Source organism: Eufriesea mexicana, unplaced genomic scaffold, assembly GCF_001483705.2.
Source record: "Eufriesea mexicana isolate 0111107269 unplaced genomic scaffold, ASM148370v2 scaffold944, whole genome shotgun sequence".
Taxonomy (NCBI): domain Eukaryota; kingdom Metazoa; phylum Arthropoda; class Insecta; order Hymenoptera; family Apidae; genus Eufriesea; species Eufriesea mexicana.
The window spans coordinates 205,881-217,431 of NW_016909080.1; positions in this window are offsets into that span (position 1 = coordinate 205,881).

An 11,551-nucleotide genomic window follows, 5' to 3' on the forward strand; every position below is an offset into this window, starting at 1 on the left:
ACGCTCTTAAGCTGATGAACAAAGAAGACGCGAAAAAATTCCATTACAGTCGCTTTTCCTGCAGCCACCTCAGCTTTTTAACTTCTATACCCTTTTGAAATTTTTATTCTCGTACCTGCTTCGTCGTCGCGTGTAACATTTTCCCGAGCTCGTCCAATTCGAGCCACTTTTTCGACAGTGGCTCTTAGTAGTCGAGTTAAATTTTACAATTAGTCGGGATTCTAAAATGAAATCCCTCGCGAACTGCGCCCACGAGACGCGCGTTTCTTCGAAAATTTAATGCCAGTTCTTCGTACTTGTCAGGTCTACCGACTTAACCCGAAGACGCTTATACCCGCGCACAAAGGGACCGTGCACAGCCGTGTTTTCTCACCGTACACGAACACGGACCGTCCGTGCAATTTGTCCAAACGAATTACCCCGAATTCCGATGCCACGGCACGATTCGCGATAAACGGCGCGCAGTCAGAGATCAACGAACGCACCCTATGAAACGCGGATCATTTTTAACGTCCGTCGATCGGAGCATAGACGTATCGGTTCTCTCGCGAAGATACTTTCAGTTCGCGATAGGAAAATACAGGCGTATCCCGTTGCTTTGTGCCCGGTACAAACGCGTCTGGACCTCGAGTCGGTCTGCGCGATGAATGCCCCGGGTGCCCCGGGATCTCGCGCCGTGTTTTCGCGATAAACGCGAATCTCTGTCAGCGTTGCTCGAAAATTCCAAAAATTCACGACGCCGAGTAATCCAGTGGTAGTGGCGAGATAGGGGCCGGGGGTGAATTATACAGTGGTTCCCTCGGCAGTGGAATCCCCGGGTCGACGGAATGAAATTAGAATGGCCGTGAAGCGGTCGAGCGTGCCGTTTGATTCGATGGAAAGCAGAAATTTTCTGTCTTGCAACTGTGCATGCTCGCTGCCGTCTGGCAAGCAGCATCTCGAGCGACGCGAGCAAAGGTAGGACGCCTTTGTGGAGAAAGGTAGCGGGTACCTACCACTCAAGCGACCTACCGTCCGACTAATGCGATTAATAGCACGCCGCTATCAGACAAGAGAGACAGAGGTGTGCCCTGCAACCTTCCGTATCGTCGTGTTCGTCGCTGAAAGAATTTGCTTCTCGCTGCTAGAGCGTGCACGTCGAGACGAAATCGAATTTTAGCGCGTTTCCCGGACATCGCGTCGCCTGGCGGAACGAGTGCTCGATCGAGGAGGCTCTCAGGGAAAAAGTATATCGCAGCCACTCCGTGAAAATATCCGTACGGTTATAAATTATTCCTCGAGTCGCGTTATTTAGCTGCGAAAAGAAGCCTTCTCGGTATACTAGAAAGTCGCGAGAAGAAAAATTGAATTGCCCGGTTTTCTGACGCTCTACGACCAGACGAATCGTTTCGAAGGATGAAAGGGGATCGATATTTTAGATCGTTGCTCGATTTCGTTACAGTCGTATTCGTACACACGCGATTCGATTTCACGCTGTTTATGAATCGACACGCGTTGGCCCCTCCTCGCGAATTATACTAATTCGCGCATTGAGTAATTCGTACAAAAGGTTGGCATTCTGCACGGTAGAACGGCGAATGTCTCGGGTACCAGCGCATCCGAATGCCAATTTATTATTCGCATAATCGGGCACAATCGAAGCGCGTTATTCGGCGGCCGTGTAATGCGAGACTGGTTCGGCTGTGTTTCTATAATTGATGCATCGGCTCGCCTATTAGAATGACAAAACCGCCGGCTCTTGTATGGCCATCGACGCATATTCCACCATGCTTGAACACGACGGCCAACCACGCGGGATATCTCTCTAAAGCGTGCTCTACCATATCGTCTGTATTCGCGCCAAGTTACTCGCTGTTAAATCCATCTGAGCGAGCCTAGAAACTTGGATATCGCAGTTTGCGAGATCATTCCGTATCGGCGACGGTTTCGACGTTGTTTTTCGGTACAGACTTTGTACATATACCTCATCTTCGTATGTATCAATTGGAATTACTCCTTTCTTTTCGTTGATAACGAGTTATCGCGGGAAATATGACGCTGTCGTTATCGCTTAATCCCCGATAAAGATAGCTGCAACGATTTTTAAACACGCGGCTGATTCTTCCAAAGGTATAAAGCCTGAAGCCCCAATTTCGAGGATCAGCGCAAAGTGCAATAAAATGGAATCGAATTCGATTCCATGTCTCTTTCGCGTCTCGCGCAAGTGTTTGTATAAAAATAAGACGAGACGTAATGACGTCGTTGGGCCAGGTAGTATCGCTAGTAACACCTCATCGACCGTTTACAGCGCATCTGCAGGAATTCCGAGCGTCGTTGTAGCGTAGAGCTTGTTCCAGTTATGACGAAGTTGCTCTCACCATCTATGAAGCCTGCTCTTACCCTCGTGCGGGGTTGTAACAGCTTCCTCGCGTGTATCGTACAGAATATCTTCGATCAAACACATTTTGCAGCGTGGTTCCATCGAGCAGATATCGTTGATAAATTTCTCCTCGCAAAGTGTAACCCGTGTCGCATACGGTCCAATAGGGACCCTATGAAAAATACCTTAGCGTGTCCTCGAAATATTTACGCGATGGGCTATCAAACGCGTTTTTACGTTTCCTTCGTTCCACGGTGTTGTTCCTACTGGTCTGATCGTGGAACGTCAGCGTCGATGGAATGTATACTTGTTCGCTATCGGAAAATAATGTTACCCTCCCGTTGCACGTGAGCTTTGCGGCAATGCGAGGGCGGAATACACCTACCATTACGAGAGACGTAGCAATAGCAGGAGCATAGAAGCATCAGACAGGGCCGAGAGTAATCCGATATTACCGAGCCGCTTTTCCACATAGAGATGGGTATGTCTTCGCTGTAAGACATCCTGAGGCTTTTCAGGCGATGTCGTCTCGCTGTTACGAAAGATACGTTCAGTAGCATAGCTGTGCGATGGGTCATACATACCTCTTGTTTCGCGGTCACCGATGTCTCGCAAAGTGGCCTTATATTTTCTTTCCTCCTTTTCCATAAGGATATCTTTCAATAGGAAGGAAAATAATTCCGTTCCGATATTTTCAAACGATCTAGGCGTGCAGACATTTTTCGACGAAATAATTTTAGCTGTATAAAGTAAATGATTACGTCTGGAATTAGTCTAGTAGGATTCTGAATATTTATAGGATTATAAGATTAGTTCATTTCCGTAGGCTAAATTGATTCTTGAAAACAGGAAGAGAAATAATCGTAGCTTTAGTATTAATTTTATCAAGCCAGGAATAATTTAAATAACGCTGTTTATAAATTTTATATTAATTATAGGTGATTAGTAGTTAATTAATAATCAAATTTAAATATTCAAAATCGAATAATACGCGGCACTGATTCGATATTATATTCGCCGAGGGATAGAATTTTACATAAAACGTGCCGAGTATTATATCGAATTAAGACGCCCGGTGTTTTACCCGAGGCGAGCGCCGCGAAGGAAGATGAAAGAATCCAGAATTTTTCTATCTCGGATATTTATCTCGCGAACGAGATACTTCGCTTTGATGTTTCCACCGAGGACACCGTGGTCGTCGCGAGACTCGAGCACGAAGTTACGCGACTCCTCGAAAAAATGTACTGTTTTTAGTCGCTTTTGCGGCGGTGCACGGCGGCGAAAAATTTCAGCGAGATAAGCGTGTCGCGCGGAAGAAAGACGAACGGCGGAGGAGAGGGAGGGAAAACTGGAAGAAAAAACAAACGGCGAGATAGGAAAAATCCACGGACCGTCGGGGGCGGGTATTCTTGGAAAATGATGCTTTAAAATCGAGCGATAACATCGTGTATCGACTGTCTACCGAGCAGACAGGCTGGTCCGAAGCAATGAAAAAACGTGACGAAGGGGTGAATATTAGAGTAGAGAAACGGCGAATAGGCAGACATAACGAGACACGGGGAGATAGATAAGTAGATAGACGTGTCGCAGGGTGGAAAGGCGGAGAAGGTAGCGAAAGAGAGAAAGATGGTAGGAGTAACTGCACGAAGGAGATACGGAGGGAAGGGTTGAACAGAGACAGGGCACGAGATAGAAAGCGAAGTTAGAGCAGGATACAAGTAGAGAGATCGATGCTTGACTTCGTCGAGCTCGGATATACCCTCCTCTCTATTCGACTTCCAGAGCCACAAGCGACGCCGTACAGCCATTTGCCAGCTTCTTCTTGCCTGGGATCCGGGACGGTTATTAAAACCTGCGTGGCTGAGCCGTACGGTAACTAGCCTTCAACTTTTCCTTGCTTTCGATTCTTCGGAATTTAATTAAAGTCGGGTTAAGAAACGCAACATCGACTGCCGACCGAACGATCCTTCGATTTTTATAGCAACATCTATCAAGGATGTATCCTCGTTGTGCGCGCATTGAATCGCGAACAACGCTTTCCCTTCGAGCGGATTAAAAGTTTACGACCAGGGAAATTTACGAATACAGGATGTTCCATTTTCGACTCTGATCGTGATCTCGTATTTCGAAATAAATTACTTCGAAGAAATAAATCGATCCGGTAAGATCGTAACTCTGCGCAATAGCTTTTGACACGTACGACAAGGATGATCGCAGAGACGTACGAGTATCATCGGTATTCAGCGCGTTGCACGTCGATCGGCTCCTCAAAACTCGAGAAAATCCAACGTCCCAGTCGTGATTCTCCGCTTTGGTGACTCTGTTACGAGTTACCTCGTGGGTTGGCAGAACGACCAGAATCCCACTTGGCAGACCGCTGCGGTTTAGGAACTTGACAGGGGTGCCTCCTCTATCCGTGGTAGCCTAATGGGGTTCGCTCCCTTATTCGGTCCGCGATATTCCTATTTATATGTCAGGCCACGCAAAGAATCCTCTGGACCACGCGTTTTCACCCTCCGAGCGTATCGGAGTCATCGGAGAATACCAGTCCATTTCGCAGCTCTTTCCGCACCCTTCTTACCTATATTCGACTATTCGAACCGCCCTTTTCGCAGCCAAATCTCCAAGTCCAAGCGTTTAATATTAAACGCAGACACGTCTGCGGACCGCGTATCGAACTGGATCCCGAAATCTCCAGTAGCTTATACCCAGAGTGCTCTCACTGTCAACGAATGGCAGGTTTACGCGCTGAATTATGAAATTCAGCTGACATTGTAACCCTTGTCGCGAAATCGAGAAGGAAGCGGATGGTATTGGTTCGATGGCCTTTGCTGGCGAAGATTATCCAAGATTGTGGATATCGTGGAGAGTAAATTCCAAGGATGACTGGAATTCGCCACCGCCAACAGATATTTCCAAGGATATTTTATCGGCCACCGTGCGTGATACGATGAACCATTAATCGTTTTCTTGCTCGTCGTTCTATCTCCGTCGGTCTCTGTACGGCTGTCCCGAGAGCCGGAAAGATGATAACAGGATCGCAGAAATAGTTTGTTACACGGGAGCGAAACGGTGTCGAGCTGTGGGTGCTCTCTAGGCGACCGAAGGGTGGGCGGAATAGAGAAATCGCGCCACGAGAAGTGGTTAATATTTCTAAGATTCTGCTCTACCCTTTGGAACGTCATAGTCCGCCACGTGCACGCTCCATTTGTCACGCCGAGCAGTTTCATTTGCGACTGACGCAGAATTTTACGACTATTTAGCCGCGTTTCTACGATTATTCCACGCTCGTTCCCTCCCATGAATTTCTCCACCGTTTACGAATATTTTTCTCTCTTGCCCAAAAGTTTCGCGATTCAATTTCGCTTTGCCTATGATAATTTCGCAGTAAAAGTAGCTGCTCGTTAGATCCGATATAACGACCTTTGAAACGTTAACGTTTCGTAGTGTCCATTAAATGTCGCCGCTAGACACCTTTCCACTGTAGCCGATGTAGAATATTCAATGTAAGGCCGGTTAAAAGGAACGCCGGGTGGTTGTGGTGCGAGGGTGGCAAGAAGGATGGGGTTGGGGCGATGGTAGAGAAAATAAAGCGATAATTATAGGGAGACGTGGGACCCGGAGAACGATTTTGCGTATGCGCTTACACGAATGCATGCGGGTTGTTTCGTGTTTCATGTTGCACGCTTCATGTTTCACGTATGTAATGGGAGGGTAACTCGCGAGTTACAGTCCCAAAGTTGACTCTGGTTTTGCCTTTAACGCCGGATTAGTGCGGCATCGCTGAGACTCATGGTGGCGTTTAATCATTTTCGCTGCACACGGAATGTTGCGAATCCTGGAAACGTTGGGACAGAGGGGGTGGCTGGTGACGGGAAAGCGGTCGGGACGAGAATGCGAAAGGGTGTCGAAGCTTTATCCGGCTTTTCTTTTGTACCGTATGGAAATTTCACGCATCCCTTGCCGCTGAATTTTAACATTTTACAACGTTCTTTCTCCATTCCGCTTTTCGTCGCATTGCGTTCATCCCTTTCTGGACGCATTAACGTATTCGATACCGACGTACTATTTCGAGAAGATGTTTCGCATTAAAATTTGCGAGTTTAACGGAAATCAATGGCGATGCAAAGGTTCGCAGAAACTGCTGCAAATTTAACCAGTTTTAATTAGTTTCGAGTTAATTTGCGATAGTTTAGAATTATTATTCAATCATCGAGATATAATTCCGTAATTTCACGAATAGCACGATCTTTTTAATTGACTGGCAAAGTATTAATTACCTCGTACGCGATATCATCGATCTCTACTACTTTAACGTAGGCTCGTAGTTTGGAAATAAAGACAGGAAGAGGGAGAAACAGAAAACCTCGATCTTTAATGCATCTGGAATTTATGCCAGTCGGTTCCATTTACATTCGAGATCCGGTATTTAATTCGTACGCGATCCTGACAGCCGATTTTCGAATCGATCGTCCGCGATTTTGCATCTGACGCCGGATCAGAGTGGCTCTGCCAGGATCAGCGCGTCTTGGCGTTTAATCATTTTCGTTGCTGCTCTGCAGTTCGAAGAATCGAAGGAGAGCACGGGAAGGAGTAAAAGACGCCGGGTCAGAGTCTGCTTTGAGACCTGACGCTCGTAAGTTGCGCGAAAGGCAATCGAGGAAGCGTGCAACCGAATTCCAACGATTCGTTGAAAAATATTTTCCCAGTCAGCTCCTTTCGTTGAACGAGAGCAAACCACCCCGTGGAGAGGATGATCGCGAATGGTAATTAGAACGTCCTGGAATAACCTTGCGCATCCTTAAGTTGTTTGTCGAATATGAAAATCGATGTAATTCCTTTTTTCCGTCCGCTTATTCTCCGCTTATTCTCCGCTTCCGTTTTCCCCGGAAACGTGCCTTCTTCTGCGACGAGACTCGATGCAATTATTCGCGGAAAGTGGATCAGTGGTACTCGGCGGAGCGCGCACTCGCGGGCGTTTATCAGATTCGGTAATGTCGCGAAATTTCAACGATTATCCCAGTCGCTGTTGGAGTAATGCAAATTCATACGCGTAGTTTGCCTTATGAATCGCGAAGTAGGCCGTGTTATATTCGAAAGGGGATGGGAATAGCCGCACTGCATCGAGCCAAGAACTGTTTTGGAATCCGTATCGAAGGAGGGCGCGTGGAAAATCGAGGTGAAGCGGAAAGAGTCGAGGTAAGATGGAAGTAGGTTCGAACGCGAGAAGGTGGCCAACTGATCGCGGCGCGGCGAGGGGTCGGCTGGATCCGGGAATTGTTTTGTATCGTACTAAAACCTGGGAAACTTTCCCGTTGGCATGCATGTATGCTCGCGTTGAAAGGGGTGGAAAAATCGTAAAAGGAAGAAGAACGGAACGGTGGAAAGACGTGGCAGAGTATTGGAAAGAGGAAGAAGGAACGCGGGCGCCAGTTCTCGACAAATTATATCGCCGGTCTTATTTTTGCTCCCCGAATGTCTCGAGATACGTGTTCGAGCACGCGAAAATGTATCGCGGCGTAAAACTTTCCAAATCAGTCGAATAATCGGAGAGATTTTATGGATCCTGCAGGAAAAAGACAACTTTACGCAGGTTTATCCTTCATCCGGAACTTTTATTTTCCGATATACGCGTTCGTAGCTTCGCGACTTTCAGTATACCTCTTCGATATTTACAATCTTGGGTGTCAGGGGCGACTAATTTCGCCTAATTTCACATTTAATTAGTACATATTTCTTTATTTTATCTTGTTTTATTATCGTTATCGTTTTCTCTTATGCCTTCTGTGTATTTTCAGTGACTAGCAATTTCAGTTACGTTTACGTACATTTATGTATCGCTCTAGATTGTTATAGTATTTTTAATTTTACCTTTTGCAACGGGTCATTGCCTGTCAATGCCTGCCTCTATAAATAATTGCGGTTGCTGCGGATCGGGGGTTGGAAGGGATCCGACGATGTTAACAGGGATATTTAACGGAAATCAATGGCGATGCAAAGGTTCGCAGAAACTGCTGCAAATTTAACCAGTTTTAATTAGTTTCGAGTTAATTTGCGATAGTTTAGAATTATTATTCAATCATCGAGATATAATTCCGTAATTTCACGAATAGCACGATCTTTTTAATTGACTGGCAAAGTATTAATTACCTCGTACGCGATATCATCGATCTCTACTACTTTAACGTAGGCTCGTAGTTTGGAAATAAAGACAGGAAGAGGGAGAAACAGAAAACCTCGATCTTTAATGCATCTGGAATTTATGCCAGTCGGTTCCATTTACATTCGAGATCCGGTATTTAATTCGTACGCGATCCTGACAGCCGATTTTCGAATCGATCGTCCGCGATTTTGCATCTGACGCCGGATCAGAGTGGCTCTGCCAGGATCAGCGCGTCTTGGCGTTTAATCATTTTCGTTGCTGCTCTGCAGTTCGAAGAATCGAAGGAGAGCACGGGAAGGAGTAAAAGACGCCGGGTCAGAGTCTGCTTTGAGACCTGACGCTCGTAAGTTGCGCGAAAGGCAATCGAGGAAGCGTGCAACCGAATTCCAACGATTCGTTGAAAAATATTTTCCCAGTCAGCTCCTTTCGTTGAACGAGAGCAAACCACCCCGTGGAGAGGATGATCGCGAATGGTAATTAGAACGTCCTGGAATAACCTTGCGCATCCTTAAGTTGTTTGTCGAATATGAAAATCGATGTAATTCCTTTTTTCCGTCCGCTTATTCTCCGCTTATTCTCCGCTTCCGTTTTCCCCGGAAACGTGCCTTCTTCTGCGACGAGACTCGATGCAATTATTCGCGGAAAGTGGATCAGTGGTACTCGGCGGAGCGCGCACTCGCGGGCGTTTATCAGATTCGGTAATGTCGCGAAATTTCAACGATTATCCCAGTCGCTGTTGGAGTAATGCAAATTCATACGCGTAGTTTGCCTTATGAATCGCGAAGTAGGCCGTGTTATATTCGAAAGGGGATGGGAATAGCCGCACTGCATCGAGCCAAGAACTGTTTTGGAATCCGTATCGAAGGAGGGCGCGTGGAAAATCGAGGTGAAGCGGAAAGAGTCGAGGTAAGATGGAAGTAGGTTCGAACGCGAGAAGGTGGCCAACTGATCGCGGCGCGGCGAGGGGTCGGCTGGATCCGGGAATTGTTTTGTATCGTACTAAAACCTGGGAAACTTTCCCGTTGGCATGCATGTATGCTCGCGTTGAAAGGGGTGGAAAAATCGTAAAAGGAAGAAGAACGGAACGGTGGAAAGACGTGGCAGAGTATTGGAAAGAGGAAGAAGGAACGCGGGCGCCAGTTCTCGACAAATTATATCGCCGGTCTTATTTTTGCTCCCCGAATGTCTCGAGATACGTGTTCGAGCACGCGAAAATGTATCGCGGCGTAAAACTTTCCAAATCAGTCGAATAATCGGAGAGATTTTATGGATCCTGCAGGAAAAAGACAACTTTACGCAGGTTTATCCTTCATCCGGAACTTTTATTTTCCGATATACGCGTTCGTAGCTTCGCGACTTTCAGTATACCTCTTCGATATTTACAATCTTGGGTGTCAGGGGCGACTAATTTCGCCTAATTTCACATTTAATTAGTACATATTTCTTTATTTTATCTTGTTTTATTATCGTTATCGTTTTCTCTTATGCCTTCTGTGTATTTTCAGTGACTAGCAATTTCAGTTACGTTTACGTACATTTATGTATCGCTCTAGATTGTTATAGTATTTTTAATTTTACCTTTTGCAACGGGTCATTGCCTGTCAATGCCTGCCTCTATAAATAATTGCGGTTGCTGCGGATCGGGGGTTGGAAGGGATCCGACGATGTTAACAGGGATCACGGAACTTAATAAATGGTGTAACAAGTGTAAGAGCGCTGGCGATGCAAAGGACAGATTCGAAGCTATTTCGCGGGGAGAAACGGGAGAAGAGAGAGGGAACGGAACGGAACGGAACGACGACAAATCCGAATGTTTATTTGGTCCAGAAATTTTCAGTCAGGAGTCACAATGAATATTTTAATGACTTCCTGTGGATGCTCGCGCCTCGAAGCAGTTGCAAAGTCGGCATCCGAGGAGTGGCACGGGACTGTATGGAGGGTAAGAGCGGAAGGGTGGAATCGGGGGTTGGAAAGGAGCTGAGAAGAACAGACTGCAGCAGAAGGGAAGTCCTCGGTCTCTCCTTTCCTTGGAAATTATAATCGTGCCACTTATCGTGGCACGGCTCGTCCGTTTCTGCGTTTCTCTTTTCCCCGTTTCATCCACCTTTAGTCTGCCTTGCTCTCTCACCCCTTCCCTTTACAGAACGTTGATTTCATTTTACGGTAATTGTGTTTACGAAACGACACGCGAGTTACAAGTCTTTGTAATTCCGTGGAATTGTCGAGCTTTAGTTGTCTCCATCAAAGTACCCCGCGGATAGTTTCCCTTTCGACGACATTCCCGAATCGTTCGCGCCACTGCCTCGCCTTCTTTTCGCGTTTCGCCATCCCGAATATTTACTGTCTCGAACGAACGACTATTTTTGCAATTTCTTAATAAAAGCGACACGCGTTCCTCGTTCTCGAAGCGAAGCTTTCCGTCAGACGAGTAGCAAACAAAATTTATTTCCGTGGAATGAAAGATGCGCATTCCGTACGTTAGTCGTCGTCTCCCCCCTCCCCTTTCTTTCGGAGTATTAAAAATGCTTTTAAAGCGAAAAAACAGTAAAGTACGTTATAAATTACTTTTCGAGCGTGGAAGAGTAGCTTTTACGCGAGGGCGTAGGAGTTCGTATTTTCCCTCGCGTATTTCCGCACGACGATGTATAAATGCGTGACTCTCTTGATCGATAACTCGAATTATACGGCATAGATCAACGGTACCGGAAGCCGGTGTCGTACGACGGCACGACCGTCGAGCTTTAGCTCGCACGTGTCGCTCGAGTTTTATTCGAAGTAAAAGGTAGCTCGTCCAACGATTCCTACCTTTCTCGAATGATTTAACGAATTCCACCGTTGGTTTCCGATGGCTTGAAATCAATATTATCTCGAAATTACGCGTTTCGTCTTTTTACCACGTTGGTTCCGTTATTCCGTTTTCATCAGAGCGTAAAATATTCCCGTTCCTTTTGTTACTCGCTGCTATACATTTTAAATCCGATTCCAGGTGAATGGTATCAAAATTCTCTCTTCGCGTTCGGATTAACCTG